This window comes from Nematostella vectensis, chromosome 12 (genome assembly GCF_932526225.1).
Source record: "Nematostella vectensis chromosome 12, jaNemVect1.1, whole genome shotgun sequence".
Classification (NCBI taxonomy): Eukaryota; Metazoa; Cnidaria; class Anthozoa; order Actiniaria; family Edwardsiidae; genus Nematostella; species Nematostella vectensis.
In genome coordinates this window covers 1942175-1969756 of record NC_064045.1, presented here as the reverse complement: position 1 = coordinate 1969756, position 27582 = coordinate 1942175, and the positions used below count along the sequence as shown (strand labels likewise).

The 27582-nt window shown below is 38.9% G+C and overlaps 2 long non-coding RNA genes across 3 annotated transcripts; both read left to right on the top strand.

Annotated features, from left to right (window-relative positions):
* The first annotated feature begins 1323 nt into the window (after window positions 1–1323).
* LOC125557288 lies at window positions 1324–6154 on the top strand. Its single transcript, XR_007305207.1, has 2 exons — window positions 1324–2865; window positions 2964–6154. It is a non-coding gene; the product is annotated as an uncharacterized LOC125557288 (long non-coding RNA).
* Window positions 6155–14983: 8829 nt separating this feature from the next.
* LOC125557583 lies at window positions 14984–20727 on the top strand. 2 transcript variants are annotated; one of them, XR_007305327.1, is made up of 9 exons: window positions 14984–18522; window positions 18597–18642; window positions 18896–18996; window positions 19078–19144; window positions 19301–19416; window positions 19611–19689; window positions 19878–19913; window positions 20030–20074; window positions 20157–20727. It is a non-coding gene; the product is annotated as an uncharacterized LOC125557583 (long non-coding RNA). The 2 variants fall into 2 exon arrangements; XR_007305326.1 differs by having other exon boundaries at window positions 18597–18996.
* Window positions 20728–27582: the final 6855 nt, after the last annotated feature.

The window sequence follows — 27582 nt, the reverse complement described above, 5'->3', positions numbered from 1 at the left end:
GCAAAAAAGCAGCCTTGACCACCAAAACCGCAACTGGCATGAGAAGGATACAGAAAGACAAAGAATATGGTCATTGGTGTTTTGTCAACTTTATGAACTCGTGAAAACACTAGACTTGCCATCCTGACCTGGCAATAGAGCCGTTGGTTATAACCAACACCGCCGCCAATGATTAAGAAGAATTCGGGGGAAGACTAGGAGAGACAGCAGTATGTTCCAGTGAGAGGAAAGAAAAAGAACAAGTCAAAATCTGTGCCGGGGTATTCAGTAAGAGATCCGCCCATTCTATCACATCCGCAATCCTGGCGACGCCCAGAAAGAGGAGAGACGGCCACGAGAACAGCCGCAAGATCACCTTCAGACGAAGAGGACTACGAAAGAGGGCCGCCCATCCCACCCGCGCTTCTGGCGACGCTTAGAGAGGAGAGACGGCCACGAGAACAGCCGCAAGATCACCTTCAGACGAAGAGGAGGACTACGAAAGAGGGCCGCCTATCCCACCCGCGCTCCAGGCGACCCCTAGTGAAAAGTGGACGGCCAGGAGAACAGCCTCAAGTTCGCATTCGGATGAAAAGGAGGATTAAAACAATTAATCTATGGACAAAGCCGTTACTGATTATTAATTATTACATTAATTATGATCATCTAACGAACTTGGCGGGAAATTCATAATAACGCTCCGCTTTGATTGTTTTGCATTTCTCAAATAATAACAACAAAATGTTTATGTTTAGTCCGAGCCAAGTATATACTAATACAACTATTAATTGATGACTTTGATAACGATTTTTTACAATGTTTACTATAACAAAATATTTCATATAAGTGAACAGTGTTATTATTATGCAACAAAACATTCAATTTATTCATACATTGATCCAGTCTTAAAGACAGTCCGGGAAAGAAGTTTCGGTTTGAAGCCCGAGCAAAATGACTCAACACACTCCCCTACCTTGTTTTTCAACCCACAATTTTTCCATTAGAATCCCTCATGCTCTTGAGTCCGCGTCTGGAATTCAATCACAAGCCCTCCGTTACCATCCTTGCAAATGATTCTCGATTCGATCGCATAAATCAGTTAACTGAAAAATAATAGAATCGTTGGAATTCCCTGGGTAGCCAAAGCAAGCCCACACAAACCGACATTTTGAGCTTTTAGGTGATATATGTCTTTCTGGCCGATGGACTATTAAATCAACAAAGGCAAAATACTGCACCACCTTTCCAAATCCCCAATCAACAGATTCCCTCACTGCACTCATGCTGCTATTAATATGTTGCTGAACTGGAGTACATATAAAGCTCCCCTGTAAGGGCCTAGGATATGCTGCCAAATAGGGTATGCTGGATCTCCATATAGGATGAATATTTTGGGAATATTTTGGAAACAGTCTTTTGAAGGATGGTAACAGATTACTTTTAGAAAGCAAGAAAGCATCATTATCTCGACCAGCAGTAGGACCATAGAGATTTGATTTTATGGCATTTGGGCAAACAACACTCTGAAACAAATCAAGGGCTCTGTGAGCCAGCTCGTGAATGCAGATGTATTTTGCTAGTTATTTGTTTGTGTGCATAAAAGATATATAAGTTATTCACCCGCTAGGTCTGTATCGTGAAATACCGTGACCTCGGCCTTAAAAATACTGACCGAGAATTTCCACCTTTGTTTACCTTACGGGCTTAAAGTTGCAAGGCGAGGTTTCGCTTCTGACTTTTGTCGATGTTCGTGAAGATTTTGTTCGCTCATGAGCATTCAATAAACTCCATTTTGTATCTCCACACAACGCTTTTTAAAGCGTTTTTAAAGGATTTAAAAATCCTCCAGAAATACAGAATCTCCAAAAAGGACATTCTCTGGGTTTTGACCAATTTTTTTTAGTCCAAATTGATACGTCGTTCTCAACTCGAATTGATCGTAGAAATGTCTTCTTTCGCTTTAAATCCTCCACAGACGATAAGATGTATTCACTAAAGAACTTCCCTTGAATGTGGATACGTTAAGCTGTTTATGCAGGTAAATTCCTGGAGTGATTTGTTGTTTTTCTCCGTATGAGGAGACGATTTGCTGCCTTTTTTTATCCCAAATACACTTTCAGCAAACTTGAAATTGTCGAGCGTGTTGCAAAATCATTATGGCGGGAAATTGTCAAAATACAGGGAGTTTGAAGCCGCTTTTCCGTAAAGTCAATGATTGTAGATAAAATGACAAATAAAATGTCGTTTTAGTGTTTTAAATCTATAACCTCGGGAGTAAAAATCCAGTTTTCGATGGACATTTTACAAATCAACTCACTATTTCGAGCTTTGGAGGTGAGCGATCCGGTATCGCGGGGTCCGGATCGTAGGATACCGGACCTTACGAGAGCCAATCAGAGCGCGAGATTTGATGGATTTCGGACCCCGAAAAAAATAAATACAGGATACTGAAGAAGGTATCAAATTAAAGAACACAGTAAAGATGCTGAGAGTTTATAGAAATGTCTTTTTTTTTTTTCTATGTGATAACACAGCATAAGTACAGCATTATATGAATTACGTTTAAAGTTTCTGAATGTACGAGGATAAGGTCGAGTCTGACTGCACGAGCCCGGGTTCGAGTGCTCCCCCCTGAGCTCGCTGCAGTCGCACCCTATCGCATGTTTGTGTTAAACTTGCAGAGGATTCAGAGGAGTTTTTCGCTATTATGTTTTCGCATTGAGACATCACCAGCCCACAAGTTCCTTTGACATTCATGCAACTAATCAGAGAAGAGATCCAACGAGAGATGCCGGCCGGGGTCATGGGGCCACCATCAGACCAGACAGCAGATTTAGCCAGTAATAGCACCCGAACTGCTGTCAACGACCCCTACAGCAACCCCCGGTAGGTCTGGATATTGCATCCAGCGCTCTAAGCTTTCTTTCGACTTTCTCAGCGAATTCCTGCCTGCCACTGTAGCTTACTGCCCTCTTTCTTCACAGCTGCCGGTGTGTCTTATTCCGCTGTGTCACAAGTATCCCTCCCTCTAAAAAAATGGTCACTCAAATTGTCACCTGTAAATATATTGACCTGTGGGACTTGCCGCCCGCCAACTGCTCCCCAACTACTGAAGCGGAGCCGCAGGTGATGCTGGATGGATGGCTCATCCTGAGCACTCCCGGAAGCCCAAACAAGCTATCGAAGACATCATGTCCTGGATGAAGGAGTCGTTCTCCATCTACATGGCCATAACCACTCAAAGACCTCCACTAGTACCTCCTCCTTATCATCCGCACTTACCGCAGGTTTGCCGGGCAAGCCTGGCAGAACTATGACATTGCTTTCTGCCAGCAAGCGGCCGCTCTTCGTCGTGAAGACTGGTCGACAATCGACACCCAGATGTTTAACTTTCATATTGCTGGCTCTATTCCTCTTCTCCCCTCCGCAGCCAAGGTTCCACCGCAGAGTTTACAGTATATCCCAGAACAGGTGACGCTGTGTCGCCGACCACTTAGCCTGCCTTTCACCCATTTGTGTTCAAACATCAGTGGGGATCGAACTCCGGTCCCAGCGTACGTCAGCTAATCAATGACCGAATCTTTTTTTTCAGCGTATTCTTTAAGAAGACCAAAGTAAAATACCCGCAATTATTAATTGCGCATAGTGATTATGTATAGTGAATATCATAGTGTCATGCAATATGTTTTATGTTTGTTAATGCTCTAAAAAAAGAGCAAAGTTTTTATTCGATCAATAAGCGGATGTTGTGTGTTTCACATATATAAGAAAGAAATGCACGCTACCGCTATCTGTGTACGTTCTCAACATAAACAACAAGGCCATCTTTTACCACTTTTTGATGATGAAGGTTTTCGCTGACAGCAGTGGAATTAGTAAGGGTGTGTATGACTCTACGCTTCCTGGCATAGATCTCCGGCGTGTCTCTGCTGAGCTTCCAGCGCAACTATTAGAAGGCGATTCTACATAATAGTCGGGGAGCAAATTTCCAGAACTAGCCTAGAAAATGGAAAACGTAGCACATGTAGTACATAAGCAATCTGTTATCATAGAATTATTGCCACATGTCTAAAGAACAATTCTAGGCACGATGTACTAATCGAACGTTGGGACATCATACTGCTAGGGCCTGAAACGCGGCACCCATATGGTCCCCCTCTTTTCACTTGGCTAAACCCCTTAAAAACGAATCCAATGGTAGCGTGCCGTAGCACAAGGCAATTTAGTGAAAACTTGGTCAAGGATTAGTTGTTACTAATCCCATTGAAGATATGATGAATGTGGGAGTGCACGAGTTTCTCGGAAAGTCGCATGTATTGTTGTTATTCATTTGTTTTGTGTTTTTTTTGTAAGATTTGATCTATATTGGGTCTACCGATGCCTTAAATGGTGTTTTAAATATTTTCTTGTGAACCTGCATTTGCAAGTAGCACAGCCTGCAAACTGAGGTGACGCATATTATCTATGTAACTAACAAACATTATCATTAGAAAACTCTTTTTTAATTGGAATAAACATTGGGGTAAACATTGAAACTTTGATCAGTAATCTACTTATGTCTATATAAACTATGCTATCTTATGTACGTCTACATCTAGGTGATGTAAAAGATGGAGAGCATCCCGAATATACGGTGGCCCATAGGGGACAGCACACAAAACAAAATCGCACCGCAAACAAACAAAAGTCGCACTGCAAATAAAACAAAATAGCACTGCAAACAAAATCGAACTGCAAACAAACAAAAGTCGCACTGCAAATAAAACAAAATCGCACCGCAAACAAACAAAAGTCGCACTGCAAATAAAACAAAATAGCACTGCAAACAAAATCGAACTGCAAACAAACAAAATCGCACCGCAAATGAAACAAAATCGCACTGCAAATGAAACAAAATCGTACCGCAAATGAAACAAAATCGCACTGCAAATGAAACAAAATCGTACCGCAAATGAAACAAAACTTTTGTTTGTTTGCGGTGCGATTTTGTTTTGTGTGCTGTCCTCTATGGGCCACCGTACGAATACAATTGATGTGAATGTTGCAAAAAGCAAAAAGATGTCCAATAAAAGGTTGCCGATGGTGGGGAGCCGTTCCCGGGCGTCACCTATCAAAAGATCATGCAATCAGCCGCAAAGATGACCCAACAAAGTACAAAAGCCTCCTGAAGTCTTCCGAAAAGGTGTCAGATGTCATTGCACGAATAAAGTCAAGAAAACGACCAAAAAGACAAAAAAGAGGATCCGACTACAGCTAGAGAAAATACCACTGAGGAAGAAGAAGTCCAAAAAGAAAAAGTAAAGGAGGATGTCAACGTGCTTTCTGAAAGCGTGGAAGGTTTCTATGACCATGTCAAACGGCCTGATGGGGGTAGGAAAGACGAAGCGGTTGCCAAAGCCCGCAAGCAGCAGATTGTTGATATGTCTCGTTCTATCGCAACTGAGGGTCCTAAAACCATGTTAAACGTGTGGGGGGACACGGACAATCTGTGGGACAGCTTTTTCGAACCAATGACTACCAAGAGAAGAATGTGGCTAAACGCAGTTAACCGAGAAGGGGTGGAGGGGCTTGCGGCATCAACACTATTGAGTTACTCCCTGACACTAGAACTGTACATAGATTGTTTTCCAACGAATGGAGTCAGACTCACCAACGAAGAGTAAGAGAAGTTACGCGTTCTGCAAAACGTACAGTCTTCCTGGTGTAAAGCCCTTGCGAAGCACAAAACCGACCAGTAGCGTAGTTTTTACCAAATTGAAACATTAAAAAAAGTTAAGTCGACTTTGTTCCTCTACTGAAAGAAGAAGCTGGGATATGTTCTAACAAACGTTGTTTACTTTGCTTTCATATTTTTTTTTCTATGCGTTGCCCATGCAAATGTTTCACGAGCGTTTGGTATACTACAGCAGAAAAACCTGTCCTGTTTGTTTATATGGTTTCAAAGCTTCATAAAAGCCTAATTTTTAACTTATCACTGGAACGGTTATCGCAACATTTTAGGAAATGTGTTCGATTGTTACTCGGCTATGAATTGTTCTCGAAAAAAAAAAAACGTTATAATATGCAAACAGCTCATTGCTAGGTGTGGTAGCCTTTTTTGTTACAAAAAGTTGCGGGTTATATTTATCATTATTTGATTATTCTTTATTCGTTTGTAAGGATCAGAAGACAACTGTAAAAAAATAGATTAAAGCTCTTTGGTCTAAAGCAGAAAAATAAAAAATTATTTGTTGTTTATAGTTTCTAGTCTGAGTTTTTGATCAGTATATCCATACCCAGTCTTCTGAAATAATTACAAAATGCCAAGATACAACTTCTGACCAAGATTTGTGGTCTTAGGGGTATTAAAAAAAATGATGATCCATGTATTTTTTGGTGTATAATGTGCCAAAATAGAAGCTGCGAATATCATATTATATTGTTTCGATATCTGTTCATAGACGGTGGTCATTCCAAAAAAAACATTCCAAAAAAATTGGATGGGTTGGGGATATTTGTTTTTCAACTTACAAACCAAAACTTAGAAGCTCATAAAAGGGGATTTGTCACGATTTTACTCTTCAAATACCTCACCTACGAGAACTGCGACAATACCCCCTACATCAACCCCAAATGCTTTAATTCTTTAGGTGATGTTCCCTAGCAACATTCGGTTGCTCAAATTAGACCAAATCCTTGATTATGTTTGCTCATTAAGTCTATAAAAGGCAGGGTATTCATACGCAGGATATTCAACTAGCGTAACAGATAATATATGGAGGTGACTGGATATAATTAGCATTCTCCACCACTTACAAGCTCAATAGGGTGTTTGTCGCGATTTTAGTCAATACCTGCCCTACGAGAACTGCGACGATAACCCCTACATCAACCCCTAAATAAAACGCTCTAATTCTTTGGCGATAATAGGAGAAAATAGTGATTGATAGATTTGTATAGTTAGTTGCTAAGTGATGTTTCCTAGCAACGGTGTAATTATATAAACTTCATTTCTGACCGATTTTTCAGCCTTTTTTGTTCAATTTTCTAATGCGCTTGCTTTACACACGCAAAATATTTTTAGCAATAACAAGAGGTCATTTCCGATATATCAGCGATATAGGATTTATCAAACTTGATTTACTAAACTTGACTCTAGTTAACTTTAATACTGTGGGATTATATCTCAAAGAGGCCAACCATTGATGGTCACATAATCTTCCCTTCGGAAGAAACTCGCCTTTTTTTAACACGGTGTTCGCATTTGCGCCCTAAATGCAAATCTAGGTACGGGATGGTTTGACTATATGCTTTCTAGCGTGGCGTATCACGGACTTGGTCAGGCGACAAATTCTATTTGACAAATACTTGTAATAAACACGGGAGAAGGAATACCGATCGCTTGATATCCTTCGAAGATTTTCGAATGTGTGAAAACTGCTAGCGAAGAATTTTGAAATTCTATTTGACAAATACTTATAATAAACACGGGAGAAGGAATGCCGATCGCTTGATATCCTTCGAAGATTTTCGAATGTGTGAAAACTGCTAGCGAAGAATTTTGAACATCGGAAAGCCATCTCTTTAACAAAGACTTGTATTAGACACGGGAGAATAAGTTTGAGGTGGGAATGCCGATCGCTTGATATTCTACAAAACCCGAAAAGAGGACATTTATAGTAGAGCATGTTGTCGCTGACTCATGTATTCGAACACAAACGACTACTACTAACAGTTTTCACACATTCGAAAATCTTCGAAGAATATCAAGCGATCGACATTCCTTCCTCAAACTAATTCTCCCGTGTCTAATACAAGTTTTTGTCAAATAAATGGCTTCCCAGTGTTCAAAAGGATTGGCTAGCCAGTTTTCACACAATCGAAAATCTTCGAATAATATCAAGCGATCGGCATTCCCTCCTCAAACTAATTCTACCGTGCTTATTACATGTCTTTGTCAAATAAATGGCTTCCCGCTGTTATTAAGTCTTCGCTAGCAGTTTTCACACATTTAGAAAATCTTCGAATAATATCAAGCGATCGATCGGCGTTCCTTCCTCAAACTAATTCTACCGTGCTTATTACATGTCTTTGTCAAATAAATGGCTTCCCGCTGTTATTAAGTCTTCGCTAGCAGTTTTCACACATTTAGAAAATCTTCGAATAATATCAAGCGATCGATCGGCGTTCCTTCCTCAAACTAATTCTCCTGTGTTTATTGCATGTCTTTGTCAAATAATGGCTTCCCGCTGTTAATAAGTCTACGCTAGCAGTTTTCACACATTTCGAAAATCTTCGAAGAAAATCAAGCGATCGGCATTCCCTCCTCAAACTAATTCTCCCGTGTTTAGTACAAGTCTTTGCTTTGTCAAATAAATGGCTTCCCGCTTTTCAAAGTTTTCGCTAGCAGTTAACACACATTCGACAATCTTCGAAGAATATCAAGAGATCGGCATTCCCTCCTCAAACTAATTCTCATGTGTTTATTACATGTCTTTGTCAAATAAATGGCTTCCCGCTGTTATTAAGTCTTCGCTAGCAGTTTTCACACATTTCGAATATCTTCGAATAATATCAAGCGATCGATCGGCGTTCCTTCCTCAAACTAATTCTCCTGTGTTTATTGCATGTCTTTGTCAAATAATGGCTTCCCGCTGTTATTAAGTCTACGCTAGCAGTTTTCACACATTTCGAAAATCTTCGAAGAAAATCAAGCGATCGGCATTCCCTCCTCAAACTAATTCTACCGTGTTTAGTACAAGTCTTTGCGTTGTCAAATAAATGGCTTCCCGCTTTTCAAAGTATTCGCTAGCAGTTAACACACATTCGACAATCTTCGAAGAATATCAAGAGATCGGCATTCCCTCCTCAAACTAATTCTCATGTGTTTATTACATGTCTTTGTCAAATAAATGGCTTCCCGCTGTTATTAAGTCTTCGCTAGCAGTTTTCACACATTTCGAAAATCTTCGAATAATATCAAGCGATCGATCGGCGTTCCTTCCTCAAACTAATTCTCCTGTGTTTATTGCATGTCTTTGTCAAATAATGGCTTCCCGCTGTTATTAAGTCTACGCTAGCAGTTTTCTGACACATTTCGAAAATCTTCGGAGAAAATCAAGCGATCGGCATTCCCTCCTCAAACTAATTCTCCCGTGTTTAGTACAAGTCTTTGCTTTGTCAAATAAATGGCTTCCCGCTTTTCAAAGTATTCGCTAGCAGTTAACACACATTCAACAATCTTCGAAGAATATCAAGCGATCGGCATTCCCTCCTCAAAGTAATTCTCCCGTGTTTAGTACAAGTCTTTGCTTTGTCAAATAAATGGCTTCCCGCTGTTTAAAAGTATTCGCTAGCAGTTAACACACATTCGAAAATCTTCAAGGAATATCAAGCGATCGGCATTCATTCCCCAAACTAATTCTCTGTCTAATACAAGTCTTTGTCAAATAAATGGCTTCTCGCTGTTCCAGCTGTTATTAAGCCCTGGATCACACGTTACCGTTCGTCAAACCGTTTATGTGCATCTGTTCGCGAACAGCGTGTTCGCGAACAGTCTATATGTTCGCGAATTTCGCGAAAGTCGTTCGCGAATCGAACGCTGTTCGCGAATTTCCCTATGTTCGTGAGCGGTACTGTACATAGGCAAGATCTCCATACCCATTCTCTTGAAATAGTTAGAAAATGCCAAGATACAACTTCTGACTAAATATGCGGTGTTCGGATTTAAGATCTCCAGAAAAACAAGAAAGAGCGCTCAAATCAAAAGGAATATACATAATATACATGATGTACATAACAAGAACACTAAAAATGCAGCAAACCATAACTTAGTACTTCCAAAGGCTCGGACTACATTAGCAAAAAACAGCTTTAAGTTTGTAGCAGCTAAAAGGTGGAATGCATTGCCACTAGAAATCAAAGAAGTCAAGTTAATCACCGCCTTCTCCGCAAAACTAAGAGAATACATCACAACACTGTAAATAAGTTTATAAGTCAGCAAAGAATTGTTATTGTAAATAGTTTCGTCAAAGATTTTGCTGTAAACAGATTTGTAAATAGCTTTTATTTATTTTGTTTCTGTTGAGGGCCATGCGTACATTATCATTGTGATATTAAGTGAATCCCTCATTAAAAAAAGGCATCTATCTATCAAGAATATACTGTCGGCAATACTAGGATTTAATGGTAATAGTTTCATAGCATTTATAGTATTAAATTGCGACTTTTAGGCTCGCGTGATACTATTTTGTTTGCTGCCATGCATGCGTAATTAAAGCGTGACAAACAAAGCGACAAGCATAAAATACTTTACCAAAACTGCAATAAGACTTTTCTGATAGAAGACATTTGCGATATTGAGGCTTCTCACCGTAAGCTGTTCTCCTTTTTCGTAAAAGAGAGTATTGAAGTTTTTGTAAAACTTTTGTAAAACTCTGGTCTTCACATTAGAACACACGATTACCGACTCAGAAATCTAATTCACGTAACGATGAAAAAAATATAATCTGGACCCAAGAAATCGTGGATTTATTTTGCGCAACTACATTTTTGAATAACATCCACGAGCGTGGCTACAAAAGAAGCTTTGCGTCGGGTTGCTCCGGGCACTTGAAGCTCCAGCTCTTTGCAGATAGTGGGAAGGGTGGTCACTGAAAGAGAGGTGAGCCTGGACCAGGAGTACAAGTGGCACAAGTCGATGCCGTTCGCTTCTATCGGGTGATTTAGTTGGCATTCATCTAGGATGGCAGCTCTCGTACGGAAGTAGGCGGCTGCCTCCTCCACAGCCTCTACTGCCTGTGTTATTTTCGGGAAAAATACACCTGTACTTGGCCCGGTAATAGGAACTCGCTGATTTAATCGGCGTTCCCCTGTATAGAGATGCAGCTTGTTGATTCTATCACTTCATTCCCAATTAATGGTACGCCCCCCTCCTCCTACCGACTACTTTTTGGTGGTAGCCAAGCTTACCGGGAGGGGGGACTTTGATTAAAACAGACGGGGTAGATCGTCGGCAAAATTGATTTTAACCCGTAAGGGATGGCACTTTAGGCGTGGTCAACAGAAATTCTTACCTCTAATAGATGGAACATTGGGTGTGGTCGAAGGAATTTTTATTCCTAAGGGATAGCGGAATCGAAAAAAAAAAACGTTTAACAACCCCTTAGGAATAGCAATTGGTCGAATTTTATACCCTAAGAGATAACAGAACCGAAAAAAAAAACGTTTAACACCCCCTTAGTTAGGAATAGCAGTTGGTCGAATTTTACACTTTAAGAGATAATCTGAAAAATCCTTCAACACCCCCTAAGAGATGGCAGTTGGTAGAAATTTTATACCCTAAAAGATGTGACGATCACCCCCGTCTACTTTTCTAAAGAGTCTCCCCGGGGCAAGCTTGGCCCGGTCAGACATGCATTCCCGTTCTTTGGCAAACTCGCATTTGCCGTATAGTGTGTGCAGGTCTAACCAAGCCAAGCGAGTATAGCTTGTCACGCACTGGACAGCACGCAGAATAACTTTGTGGTAGGCTCTTCCTCGCTGTTGACTGCTGGTTCTGGTTCAGCGGCGTTCGCCCTGCGCTCGACAGCAAGCTTGTTGTCAACGAATTCACCGTCACTGAACGAGCCCGGAAATATTGAAATCGCTTGGTCAGGATGCGCCTAGAAGGCTCTCTCCTCCTGGGCCCCTCCCCACTCCCCATCGTTTTTCATTTTTGCTCAAATCTAAGATGGCGGCTATAATACACCGGATAAACGCCCCCCCCCCCTATTGAAGGCTTTCCAAATATTATTCTTTTTTCAAAATGCTACTCGGCTTTTTCGCACGAGAAAAACGATAATCTACTTGACGCTTTTAGTGGTTTACAAGCCAATCGTTTGGCCAGGACAAAATTTGGACGGCTGTTTGTCCAGGCCAGACAAACTTTGTCCTCCTAGTGCGATTAGGCCCTAAGTTAACGCGCGAAAAGATGAAAACAGAAAAGTAACCTCAATTTACCTGAGGTTGGTAATATTGAAACCAATAGTAGAAAAGCATCAACTATTATTTTTTCTAGTTTTTTTTTTTGTATGAACGCTTGTTGAATAAATTAACCCCTCGAATTTGCATAACAACACGACAGCAGAAGATAGTACGCGTTTCTAGTCCACGAAAGTAGGGAACGAAAGAAAACAATATAATGCTTATAGAACGAGGGATGGATAGAAATAAATATAGGATGATTTTAGAATAACTTTCGTGGGAAAAAGTTTGGAGATGCTCATGAAGCGGAAGAATAAAGAACTGGAAGTTTTTAGTGCCGATAATAATTATCATGCATACGGATTGTACTTTAAAATGTTATGGAATTATAATCTTGAAAAGCATATAAACAACAGAGAGACAAGAATATTTGATTAAATACCAGTATTTTTGAGAATTATATTGCGTCTTTTTTTTTGGTAGTTTTTATTGTTATTTATAAGTTTTTGGTAGCGAGGCATTGCCAAGTGAATGTCGACATTTGTGGGGGTCATATTTCGGCTTGTAAAAAAGTCGGATTTTATTTGCCTCCAAATTTTATTTCACATATCAAAAGCAGAAATGATGCTCTTTTAGATGAATGCAATCATTTTTGCCAAATCCACATCTCATCGGCGATATTACACGATTATTTCAAGGCTTTTCAAAGTCATCAACATAAAATTAAATAAAACCGCGTAAAGTAATGTGCTGACAAAACAGCTTTTCTTTTAGCCTGGGAGTTCCTTATTATCTACTCTTCAGGTTTATATAAGCTGCAGTTGTTTTAAAACGCGTTGCGAACCGGTTTTAAGCCTTTTTTTAACAACCGCGAAATTGTCTCAAATCCGGGTGAGGGAGACGAAAAATTACTTTTCGGCTTCTATCGCCAAAAATATTTATCCAAATTGCTTCAAACTTTCACAGGATACTGAGGTCACCCATACCTATTACCAGTTTAATTTTCAGCTAGGGCGCCCAAACTTCATTTTTCCGAGAAATCTCGACGAACTCAGACCGCTGGTCTTAATTTCGGGCGTGATTTTATTAATAATGGTAGAGTTCTTTTCTTAAGGTTGAGTCCATCAGGGGTCAAAGTTCGTAATTTGTTTTTTTCCATTCACGTTCAACATTGGCGAGGTCCTAGGACTTGGAGAATTTTTTTATTGCCTTGATAGTGAGGTCCGAAATACGGTGACCGTTGAAATGCGCTGGCACTGGGGGACGTTTCGGCATATTTTTGCTAGTTCTTTATAGCGCACTTGAAGGTACAGAAACGTGTGACAGCCTCTCGTTATTGTAATTGTTTTTATTTTTATTGAAAGCAACTATAGAAAATGTCCGATTGTAAGCATACATAGTCCAAATGTCAGCTCGTGTCCAAATGTCAGCAGCAATGTCCAAATGTCCGCAGTGATGTCCAAATGTCAGACAAAAATGTCCGAATGTCAGCATTTGTGGTCCGAATGTCAGAGTTTGCATGGTCACCATCACCATCGCCATCGTCATCGTGACCGTTGAAGTGCGCTGACACTGGGGGACGTTTCAGCATATTTTTGCTAAGCGTGAAGTTGGTTCCTTATTCGCAGTTCCTTTTTCGTCTGTTTCCTTATTCGCTCAGTTCCTTATTCAAATATTGGGGGGTACTTACATGATACATTTTAATTCGAGTTGAAACAGTATTTAGGCATTACAGTTTATTCAGAACAAGCCCAACAGCATTTTCGTCGGGTAATTCTGGTTGCTTTCACGTGCTTTGCTGCTAAACGGAGCTGTGAACATGAGACTCTATATGCTACAAAAGGTCAAATTACGCAATGCGTGCAATCGCTTTCACAAATGAATCTAGCAAAAGAGAGGAAATCTACCTCTCATCTAATAAATGTATTCGTATCTTGGGCTTTCTTTCCAAACGCGTTATTTTAATTTAGAGGAGAAATATTCACGCTTAACTTGACTACGTACGCCTGTAGAAGGAATTTGACCTTGCAAACAAAACAACAATTTGACAGATAGTGCTTGTTGTCAATTAACACCTTGGCTACCAGATAAGGCTCTGTCAAAACAAATAGATTAGGGCAGAGACACGAATAGAGAACTGTTCCTTATTCAAGTTAATTTTCGCGAATAAGGAAATGGAATCTCCCAACGTCCGATTTCGTTTTACGACTTATCCGAATAAGGAATAGACTATGAAGAGGATTGTCAGTGTTTCCTCATCATTTCTCAATAAACGAAAGGCAATTTCATAACGCCCGATTTCGCTTTAACGACTCCTTTGGAAAGAGTTCTCGAAAAAGGAAACGGTATTTCATTACTCCCGATCTCGTTTTACTACTTACGCGAATAAGGAATAGACTAAAAAGAGGGTTCTTTAGTATTTTCTAAACATTACTCGAATAAGGAAATGGTATTTCAAAACGCCTGATTTCGTTTTAAATATTTATCCGAATAAGGAATCTACTTTCAAGAGGATTGTTAGTATTTTCTCACAATTTGTTTAGAGGAGTATATTCGCGCTTTACTTGACTACGTACGTATGTCGTGTGAATTTGACCTTGCTAACAAAACCACAATTTGACAGATAGTGCTTGTTGTCAATTAACACCTTGGCTACTAGATAAGGCTCTGACAAAACAAATAGATTAGTGCAGTGACACGAATAGGGAACTGTTCCTTATTCAAGTTAGTTTTCGCGAATAAGGAAATGGAATCTCCCAACGTTCGATTTCGTTTTACGACTTATCCGAATAAGGAATAGACTATGAAGAGGATTGTCAGTGTTTGCTCATCATTTCTCAATAAAGGAAATGAAATTTCATAACGCCCGATTTCGCTTTAACGACTCCTTTCGAAAGAGTTCTCGAAAAAGGAAATGGTATTTCATAACTCACGATCTCGTTTTAACTACTTATCCGAATAAGGAATAGAATAATAAGAGGGTCGTTTGTGTTTTCTAAACAGGAATAAGAGGAATAGACTAAAAAGAGGGTTCTTTTACATTTTATAAACATTTCTTCAAAAAGGAAATGGTATTTCATAACGCCTGATTTCGTTTTTACTACTGATCCGAATAAGGATAGACTAAAAAGAGGGTTCTTTAGTATATCTACGTGTTTTACCTACTCTTGTCGTCTCTCGTTTTTCCTACGATTGCAACTAAGGCTGGTGGTGCAATTTGTCTGCTCCAACTGGTTCCGAAACCCTACCGGCTTCAACTAAAGACCTCACTTGGTTTTTGCCGATCACGCATTGGAATACAGAAGTCTACCAAGCACGGGTCTTATTCCCTCTCGATACCTGGTCATGACCCTCCAACCGATATCACAATCTTTCTTGGTGTCGCTATCAATCCAGGTCCAATGCTTACTACCGAGAGAGAGCATATGCAAGAGGATGAAAGATCGAGCTATGAACCATCAAGCAACACTAATTTGCATAACCGCCAAATTCAAACTCAAGTAATCCTGTACTCAAGCGCCCAACTTTGTGAGCTACGCACCAATCGACCGCCCTGGGACCCGAACGTCTTCACCAAACTCAAGCAGCTTTGTATATACCGCTACAGGGGAAAGAGCTCTGGGAGAAAGTGTCGTAAATCTATTCCTGGTATCAACTCAAGCACCATTGCAAGCGAAAACCGAAATTTGCATAGTGAAGTAAACAACACTCGATCGAATAGTTTTGCTGTACCAAAATTTCTATTCTTGAATATATGCTCTCTGACGAAGACCAAGAAAAGAGTAAAGGCGCATGTTGCTTTAGAGGCTGACCTGTACGCTGCTGATATAGATGTATGAGTTATATTGGAAACCCATCTCAAGACCGAAATCCCGGACGCTATTGTATCAATACCGAACTATTCTGTGTACAGAAGAGATAGAGGTTGGCTGGGAGCGGATTTAAGATCTAAAGGCGGCGTGGCAATTTATGTCAGAGACACTATAAGTGTGATTGAGATAAAGAGATCGGAGGCCTATGAATGTTTATGTGTGACTCTCGATCTTCCATCAAAGCACAAAATGTTGGTTTGCGGACTGTACCATCCACCTAAACCCAACAAAGATCTGATTGGGTTTCTGGCGGAACTGTCCGATGGCTTCCTTGACTCAACACCTGAGGGAACCGTTGTCTTAGGAGGAGAATTAAACAAACTCGACCTTAGCGAAGTTAATCGACAAACGGGTCTGATCCCACTTGTCGACTTTCCAACGGGAGGCGATTCTAAGTTGGACAATTGTTTAACCAACGCTCCGCATTTATTCGCTAAGAGCTACCCAACCACGGCACAGACTAAAACTGACCATTTGGGTTTTATTGTTCCGGCCGCGAAAAAGTTAAAACCCATTCGAACCAAACTGGCATTTAGGGACTGTCGGCAACAATACAAAGACGCCCTTTACAAAAGGCTTGTTGTTTTGACTGGTCCCCTCTCAGGGAGCTTTCCAGCATTGATGATATCGCTAACACCTTCCAGTCGACCCTACACCTGTTAATGGATGAATGCCTCCCTTTGAAATCCATCACAATGTCTTCACGCGACCCACCTTGGCTAACACCTTTGGTCAAAGTACTTCTACGGAAGAAGCGGCGGTTACAATGCTGAGGCAAGGCAGAGCGCGTCCGAGAAATCAGTAACAAAATTTGGTAGTTTGGTGTCCGGATATAGACGCAATCTCAGCGCTGGAGAAGTAATCGGATTGGCCAAGTGGTGGAGAAGGGTGGACTGCCTTAGTCAACGGAAAAGTCACTCTCCATGTCAGTTAAGCGTACAAGCGCAAGAGCTGAACAAGTATTTCAAGGATCTGTGTTGGGACAAGGAGTATAGCAAGCCTCCCCTCCCCCTGTACCAATTGACAATGAGTGTGATGTTCCTCAACTGACGGAAGTCCAAACATGGAAAGCCCTAACATCGTGCAGGAAAACAGCCTCTAACCCGGAAGGCATCCCATTTTGGATGTGGAAAGAAAACGCGGAAGCTCTTACTCCACGGACTCTACGGACGCAGACATGGCCCAGGGAATGGACAGAAGTAGATCACCTTTTTATGAGTATTGTTGTACCTAAACTAACCTATGGCATGGCAGTTTATGCGGCTAGCCATTCAGAGTTAAACACCATTCAGAGATTTTTAGATAGGTGCACAAAAAGGAGGTATATCTCTTATAAAGTCAATATCATGGATCTACTTCAGAAAACGGACACTAAGATCTTCAACAAAATCAAAGGAAACAGCAACCACCCTCTAAGGGATATTGCTCCTGTTGTTATATCAACGAACTACAATCTTCGTAATAAGAAGCTCACCAAGCCCCGTGTTAACACTGATAGATTTCTCAACGCCTTCGCTAATCGGCTTGCATTCAGATATAATCTAGCCTTAGCAAGTGAGCCTTAAAGTTGTAACTGCCGGTTGTCTGTTTTTGTATTTCTGTACTTGTAAAGTAGTGTGAAATATAGAGCGCTCCTAGAAATGGATTTTTTCTAGTAAGAATAAAGATTATTATTATTTTTTCAAATAAGTAAATGGTATTTCATAACTCCCGATCTCGTTTTAACTACTTATCCGAATAAGGAATAGACTAAAAAGAGGGTCGTTAGCGTTTTCTAAACATTTCGTGCTGGGAAAAAAAATTATGTTCGTTTTTCCCAGGTGGAACAATTCCTTTTGTTCCTAGCCAGTTCCTTTTGTTCCTATTGTTAATGATATCAACGAATATGCGTCATCAAGGGGAATGCGTCTGAACCCCAAGAAATGCAAAGAGCTTCAGATCAATTTCTTAAAGTACCAACCTTCTGTCCCCCAAAGATTAATCCTAGGGAGCGCAGTTGTTGAGAAAGTTGAATATTATAAGCTATTAGGTGTACACATATCAGCAGATCTGTCATGGAATGTTCACGTTGACCACATTGTTAAGAAGGCTAGCAAGCGCCTCTATGCCCTCAGGGTACTCAGGAAGGCAGGTGTCCAGCAGTCAGATATGGTCCTTATCTATTGCTCGTTAATTCGGTCAGTCCTTGAGTACGCTGCTCCTGTCTGGGCCTCCCTTCCTGAGTACCTTGCAGAGCTTATCGAAACAGTACAACGAAAAGCTATTCGAATAATCTACCCTTGCCTTAGCTATGAATCGGGGCTCAAAGTAGCAAAAATGGACTCACTTACAGTCCGCAGAGCAGAACTGTGCCGTCGATTCATGGCCAAAGCAAGATGCACTGAGCCTATAAAATATATAATACAATCTGGGACTGAGGTCGCCCATGGTTATTCGCTAAGGGGGGGTTGCAGCCGTTTGGATAAATCAGTTGGTGTAACTGAAAGGTATAATAACTTTATCACAATTCGTTTCCAGTAGTTATGCCAGTATTTATTTATACATTGTTAAGTGTAGTGTGCATCGGCCGACATACTGTAATTTAGCTTATGCTACAAAAGTATGAATAAACGATTATTATTATTATTATTATTATTTCAGCACATGAATAATTGGGGTTATCGAAGATGTCCCCTGCACAGTTAGGGATATCTCGACATTGTTAGATAGCAATTGGCTCAATGACAAGGTAAGAAGTAATACTGAGTGTTGATAAAAGAAAATGATAATCTACAAAACCCAACAATGGACATCTTTCTACAGGACAATCGATGTGTACCTGAAAATGGTTGAGACAGCTGCGAGAAAGGTTTGATCCGTTTCTAACATGGTGTTTTCTATTATACGTCCACAACGCACAATCGTTTCTAACAGCAGGCGCGTTAGCCGTGATTTTTTAGGGGAGGGAGGGGAAGGGGGAAACCCTTCTATATTGATAAGTACAACAGAGATTCCCAAACGTTTTGAAAATGACCAGAACCCACCCACTCTGTATTAAAAAACACCAGCGCATTTAATATGTTGCTTTGTCTTTTGTATTGCTCACAGTTTTTATATAACAGGAAGGAAAAGGTGTCATGACAGTTGGTTGCACACTGCATCAATAGATAAGGGCGCTAAACGACAGGCAGATCCTATCAATGCTGGCTAAACTTTGCCAGAGGTAATGTTGCTGCAAACTTTCATCAAAAGATTTTACATTATATGTGATGTAATGATATAAAACGCCGTTATGAATTTGTAGGTACAGGTTCTTTGAGTAAAACACCCTGCTGATACCAGTCAATACAGGAAAGCACTGGACACCTGTGGTAATGTTTGTGTGTGCGTGTGTATGCCATAAAGCTTTCGACCAGATCAAGCAAATAACTTACAGTTTTTGATAAGTTAATCCTACAGTTTGTTTTCATATTTGATGTTTAGTTAAAGAACATATCACTAACCATTACTTGTCGCTTATCGTTTAGATTGTCGACATGCAAGGCAAGACAATATGTCATTTTGACTCACTATCTGGGGAGGAGGACTCATCAGTCCTATAATGCAAGGCCATAGAGTATAAAACTACGTTGTCAAATACGAGGTAAACCCCTAGGATCCTATTTTGGTGTATATAAAAGTATTTAGTTTAGATCATTGACTTGATTTTGAGGACTATTTGGTCACAAGTAGCGCTAGGTGTGCCAGTATGGTCCGATTGATAGGGGCGGATGGTCAACCGAGTATCCTAATTGCAAGCGGGGCAATCTGATCGTTGTTGTCATCATTTTAATCCAGGGCACTTATTTATTATGACGCTGTCATAAATGGATCTTCGTTTGTGATGTCTGAGTGGACTCTACTTAAAACCAATAAGGTATAGGAGAGAGCATTTTCCCGATGTTTATTGTTTTTGTAACAGAGTGCATAACGTCAGTCAGGCGCGTACCTAGGGCAAGATGCGCTCTCAGCCCCTTTTAGGGATCGTCTAATACTATCCTTTTTTATTATATTTATGACTGAGAACTCAGGGTTACGCTCCTGACAGTTCTTGTATGTCAACAGAATATACCGGACGACTGCGGTGTTTTTGTTTGCCAAGTAAGCTTTTACTATAAGGTGTTTACTATATAAGGGATATTATTTAGTCTCTATATGTTGTAATATTTTTATGCTGCTGATCATCACATCGGAATAATAAATTAATGTTTTGCCAGATTGCTAGATGTCTAGGGCTATACAGTGCCATCGATTTTGAGCAGGTAATATAATGTATATAGTAGAGTCCAAATTGTTTTTACTTACATAGGGTTTTGCCTAAATGAAAAAAAAATATTATTTCAGAGAGATGTGCCTATCTTGAGGTAACGGATGGTTTTGGAGATCGAGGCAGGGCGTTTGTTTGACCGAGACCACTGTTTCATGTCCTAGGACAAGACAGGCAACCTGTACTCTTGGCTGTCTGTTACTCTTGTGGAAGAAAACTTTTTACGACTCCAATCAATCAACTCCTGCAGATGTTTATATCATAACATATCGTGCAAAATCGTCCTTCAGGAAATCCAATATCCTTTTCAGAACAATAAATGGGACAAACATAATCAAAGATCAAAGTGATACCGCTTTTCTTTTCCATAGTGTATTACGCACAAACGAAACAATCCTATGTAGAGTCAATTATAAATGTAAATGAAATTATTTCAAATAAATTTATTCATTGTGTAATATTTCAACCAAATATGTAATATTTTCAAATTTCAACCACAAACCATTTGCATAATACCCTTGGTATAAGGAAATGAGCAAGTACAACCTCCTTATAGACAATTCTAATTGATGTATTACACACGAGATCGGAATAGTTATGGAGGCTGGTGTCACTTGTATATTTTAATAAATTCATGGATTTAACAAACGTTATATTCTTTTATTCGAAAATATCGCAAATCTTTATCGTAATAACGAAATCATATCAATATTTGGGTGACCTTCAAACCCGTCGGTCAATCTCTGGGAGGCCTGGGTCTAAGGGCTTTTCAAGATTAGTGAGATAAAAATTTGACCGAGCTGTCAGGTTTTTTTTTTTGACAAATTCTTGCCACGAGTCTCAAATTGACAGGAATCAGCATTTTTCACCATATTTTATGGAGATCAGGGAGCGGGAAAACTTTAGCTCTTCTAAATATGGGCATCAATGACCATATAAGGCAATGCAAACGAATGACACTATCCTTGGGGAATATGTTTGATATGTACATTTCCTTTTACGAAAAAAAAAACGGTGTGCAAACACTAACAATCATCTTTATAGTCTAATCCTTATTCGGATAAGTGGTAAAAAGAAATCGGGCATTATGAGATAAAATTTCCTTACTCAAGAAATGTTAAGAAAACATTAACGGCCCTCTTTTTAGTCTATTCCTTATTCGGATAAGTAGTTAAAACGAAATCAGCCGTTATGAAATACCATTTCCTTATTCGAGAAATGTTTAAAAAACACAAACGACCCTCTTTTTAGTCTATTCCTTATTCGGATAAGTAGTTAAAACGAAATAAGGCGTTATGAAATACATTTCCTTATTAAAGAAATGTTTAGAAAATACTAAAGAACCCTCTTTTTAGTCTATTCCTTATTCGGATGAGTAGTTAACATGAAATCAGGCGTTATGAAATACCATTTCCTTATTCGAGGAATGTTTAGAAAACACAAACGACCCTCTTTTTAGTCTATAACTTATTCGGATAAGTAGTTAAAACGAGATCAGGAGTTATGAAATACCATTTCCTTTTTCGAGAACTCTTTCGAAAGGAGTCGTTAAAGCGAAATCGGGCGTTATGAAATTTCATTTCCTTTATTGAGAAATGATGAGCAAACACTGACAATCCTCTTCATAGTTGGGAGATTCCATTTCCTTATTCGCAACTCAAAACTAACTTGAATAAGGAACAGTTCCCTATTCGTGTCACTGCACTAATCTATTTGTTTTGTCAGAGCCTTATCTAGTAGCCAAGGTGTTAATTGACAACAAGCACTATCTGTCAAATTGTGGTTTTGTTAGCAAGGTCAAATTCCTTCTACACGCGTACGTAGTCAAGTAAAGCGTGAATATTTCTCCTCTGAATATATTAATGCGTTTGGAAAGAAAGCCCAAGATACAAATACATCTATTAGATGAGAGGTAGATTTCCTCTCTTTTGCTAGATTCATTTGTGAAAGCGATTGCACGCATTGCGTAATTTGACCTTTTGTAGCAGATAGAGTCTCATGTTCACAGCTCCGTTTAGCAGCAAAGCACGTTAAAGCAACCAAAATTACCCGACGAAAATGCTGTTGGAATGATGTCTGAATAAACTGTAATGCCTAAATACTTTTCCAACTCGAATTAAAAGGTATCATGTAAATACCCCCCCAGATTTGGATAAGGAACTGAGCGAATAAGGAAACAGACGAATAAGGATAATAACAGGTATCAGGTATGGCAGCAAACTACAAACGCTCTTCAAAAAGCCTTAATAATTCACTTACGAGCACGCCAATGAAGCCAAACCCTAAAATGAGCAGAGTTGATGATGAGAGTGATGAAACTAACCTCCAATCAGTTTACAAGCTCATCCAGAAAATGGATAAAAAGCTCGAATTAAAAGGTATCATGTAAATACCCCCCCGGATTTGAATAAGGAACTGAGCGAATAAGGAAACAGACGAATAAGGATAATAACAGGTATCAGGTATGGCAACAAACTACAAACGCGCTTCAAAAAGCCTTAATAATTCACTTACGAGCACGCCAATGAAGCCAACCCCTAAAATGAGCAGAGTTGATGATGAGAGTGATGAAACTAACCTCCAATCAGTTTACAAGCTCATCCAGAAAATGGATAAAAAGCTTGATAAGCTGGAGGCAATGGATCAGCGCATGAGTCACATGGAGAGTGAAATGACAGAAATAAAGAAATCAAACGAATTTACTCACGAAACCATAAAGACCTGGAGCAAGACATAAAGAAACAAGGTGGTCAAATGATGGCCCTCGAACAGAGGATGAAAGAGCTCGAGGCAAAAAGCAAAAGCGATCACGCTGAGCTGCTTGACCTCCGCACGCGCAGCATGCGCAATAACCTCTTGTTATTCAACATCCCTGAAAAAGATGGTGAAAACCCACATGAAGTCCTCGTCAACACGATGAAGGTCGAAATGAAGCTGCAAAATGTTGACGCCGTCGAACTCGAAAGAGTTCATAGAATTGGTAATAGTAAAACGTCATCTAGGCCATTGGTTGCGAAATTCTTGCGCTTCCAAGATAGAGAGAGGGTGGGCAAGAACGCACATGCCCTGAAAGGAACAAACATAGGAATCGCAGAGCAATTCCCAAAGGAGATCGCCCACGAAAGGAAAGTCCTATACCCTATTATGAAAAAAGCAAAAAAAGATGGACACAAAGTCCATATGGTTCTAGAGAAACTCTACATCAACGGCCAAAGATACTTCCCGCAATGATCATTTACGAGTAGCAACAAGGGACCTCGAAATTTAGTATGATATCCTTGTTAATCTTAAATCCTTGTTAAATCTAGACGTTTGTATTCTAACCATGAAATACAAAATACCAGAAGCAATTACCCAAATTCTTTTACAGAGAGCGACTTAAATAGGCTGGAAGAAATGATATTTAACCCTTTTACTACCTTAAATGACAATGATGACACCAACGAAGTAGATTACCACCTAGATCCCCACTCTTCAGTAACTAATCACTATTACACATCAAATGACTTTAACAAACTAACCCATAACTCGAACATAAAGCACGAAAACCTATTTTTCTTTTCACCATAATATCCGTAGCTTTCGCAATAAAAAGGAATCTTTCCAAAACTATCTAAATATGCTCACACACGAATTTTAAATAATCGCATTAACAGAAACTTGGCTAAAAGACAATAAGGATAAAATCCCTGAACTTCAAGGCTATAAAACTTTGAGTCAGAATAGAAGGGAAAAAGACGGAGGCGGTATCGCATTGTTTATAAAAGACCATATAATGTTTAAAATACGAACAGATTTAAATGCAATTAATATTAACCAAGACACGTCTGAAATACTTTTTATCGAAGTTACATGCCGACATAGCACAAACATAATAGTTGGTGTGATATATCGGCCACCAGATAACAATTACAACCAGTTTGAACAATCACTTAATAACATACTCCAACAATTAGACAAAGAAAAGAAACCCTGTTACTTAATGGGTGACTTCAACTTAGACCTTTTTAAACACGAAAAATCAGAATTCCCAACTAGATTTTTTAACCAATTATCTTCGTCTGATTTTGTTCCGCTTATAACTAAGCCAACACGACTGACATCGCACACAGCAACACTAATTGACAATATGTTCTGCAATCGACCAAATCACAGCCAAATTGCCGGTATATTATTTAACGATTTATCAGACCACCTTCCAATATTCCATATTTGCACTAACGACGAAAACACAAATCCTCGAAAAAAAGAAAAACACATACAAAACTAGAGATATGTCAAATGAAAAAATAGCACCCTTCAATAAGGAGCTTGAAAAACAAGACTGGAACTCAACCAAGTCGACTAAAGACTCTGAAGATGCATACAAATCCTTTATGACGATATTCAAATCAATATATGATAAACATTTCCCCGAAAAGGTAATAAAATACAGAGAATTTAAAAAGAAAAACAATCCGTGGATAACGCAAGGTTTAATTAAATCAACAAGAAAAAAAGAGAAACTACATAAAAGATACCTCATTAAGCCATCCGTATCTAATATAACAAAATACAAGAATTGCAGAAATAAATTAAACAGCCTTATACGAATAGCTAAAAAACATATTATCAAAAACAGTTAGTACAATCAAAAGGAAACCTAAGAAACACATGGAAAATAATAAATGAAATCATAAACAAAAAGAGTAAAAAAAAGAAACTACCATCAAACTTTATACAAGATGGAATTGATGTTAACAATAAAGATGAAATAGCTAATAAATTCAACAAATTTTTCGTAAATGTGGGTCCTAACCTAGCAAAGAAATCTAATAAGAACACAAACAATTTCAAAAAACATCTTAAAGGAGACTATACCCACTCAATTATTTTACAAGACACCTGCGAAAACGAAATAATAAACATTATCAAGAACATGAAACCAAAACAAAGCTCTGGAATTGATGGAATTAGCCCGAAACTATTAAAAAATATTTCAAACTCCATTTCTTCACCATTGTGCCATATTTTCAACCTTACATTTAACACTGGAATTATTCCCTGTGACCTAAAAACATCACTAGTAACATCTATATGCAAGACCGATGATGAAAATCAATTTACAAATTACAGATCGATATCAGTAATCCCTAGCTTTGCAAAAATCCTTGAAAAAATAATGTACAAAAGACTAATATCCTACATCAATAAGAATAACATACTATATGACAAGCAATATGGGTTCCGAAACAACCATTCAACAACACCTGCACTTACCGATCTAATTGACAAAATTACTACAGCTATTGAACAAGGAAAATACACTATAGAAATATTTTTAGACTTATCAAAAGCATTTGATACTGTGAATCATAAAATACTACTTGCCAAATTATCATTCTACGGAACCCGTAGCCAATGCTATGATTGGTTCTATAATTATTTATCAAACAGAAAGCAAACTGTTAAATATAATGAAGTCAATTCAACAGAGGAAATCATTAAATGGGGAGTGCCCAAAAGGAACTGTCCTATGCCCCCTTTTATTTCTGTTATACATAAACGATATCCACAACTGTTCAAAAAACCTTTCATTCATATTATTTGCAGATGACACAAACGCTTTCTACTCAGACAACGATATAAAAAGATTAGAGGCTATAATGAACTCTGAGCTCTGTCTAATTCAAAACTGGCTCAATGACAACCAATTATCCTTGAATATTAAAAAGCCACACTATATATTATTCAAAACACGCAAAAAGAAAATGAGAAAGGATATTAGTCTATTAATAAATAACCAACATATACAAAACGTAAAAGAGACTAAATTCTTAGGTGTAATAATCGATGAGCATCTAACATGGAATAATATTGATTATGTTGCTAAAAAGATATCATGCATCTCAGGTGTCCTCTGTAAAGCACGTCATTTTCTAAACAGACAACACATGGTAACACTCTATAATTCAATTGTATACCCCTACCTCTACTATGGAAACATAATATGGGCAAATAACTATAATACTAGATTTAAAAGGCTTTCGGTCTTACAAAAAAAGATCCTTAGAATAATAACATTTTCGCATTACACATCACCCTCGAAGCCAATACTAAGGGAACTTAAGATTCTAAGCATTGAGCAAATAAATTCATTGCATTGCATTCATTCACATATGACATCTTCAACAACAGACTGCCACACCAATTTGATACATTCATCAAAACAAACAACGAAATTCATAATCATACAACAAGAAACGCAGCCAAATTACATAAAAAATCCAATAAGACAAACTATGGAAAATATTCTATAAGAAACAAATGCATTGAAATATGGAATTCTTTACCATCAGATATAACTGATGGCCGCTCCCATTTTATATTTAAAATTAAATTTAAAAAATACCTTCATGCTCAAAACAAGTGATTTAGTATTGTATTGTAGTATTCCAAAAATAGTATTCCAATTTAGTATTTTATTGTATTATTCTAACAGAGACATACTCTTCAATGTAAAACCAAAAATACAAAAAGCTAGTTTGATGCTACCTGCAACCTGATTGTAAATTAGTTCTATTAATATTTACCCAGGGAGGCTACTAGAAAAGCTTCAAGGAGCTTCATAGCCTTCCCTTCATTTCATTTTATTTAATGATGTAAAATGTATTGATTAATTAGAAAATGAAATGGAAAATAAACTATCTATCTATAAGGAACTGCGAATAAGGAACCAGAATCACACTGGTTGTGCTTAACAAGCAAAGAGGTCAGCTTGCGTGCAGAGAAGTGTTTACATACCCTGTCAACGACAGGGGCCATCAACACAGGATCAATCACCCTTGTCATAAGGCCGCCATCAGATTAACCTCTTATGATATTCTTCGCGTCCCGGCATAAAACCCATTATCTTTTTTTTGCGATAATGTGGAATTTATGCCGGGAATCAAAGTACTAATTAACAAACTATGATAATGAATATCTAAAACAAGGAAGCGTAGCGTGCGAGCAGTGTAAACACAATATAAAGTGATTGTTTTGGATAATTGTGGCTTTAATTTCTAATCATTCAATTAATTAATAAATGTATATAAATTTTTTCAGAGATCACACCAGTTGAAATTGGTAACGTAGTATAGCGGATTCCCGATTCGGGGCCTTGGTCGATAGCTCACCCACGCGAAAGAAACCATAAAAAGCGGTCAAAAACATTGCCTGAAACATCACCCGGCAATAAGATGAGGAAATGGTATGGCCGAGCGCTTGGACCAAACGATGCAGCACATCTCGCGTAATTGGGAAACGCACATCAGGCCGATAGCAGAGCCTTCTATGGGCCGAAACTATCTTATTGACTAATAATGTTTGTGAACGTAACTTAAAACCCGACATATAGGTAGAGATAGTAGAGGGAGCAAATTGTTGCGCTGATAAATATGCCACAAAAAGTGCTATGTTACTCACGCTGATCGGTAGCGATAAGAAGGTATTACAAAACAGGCGTGAAAAGTCCAAATATTT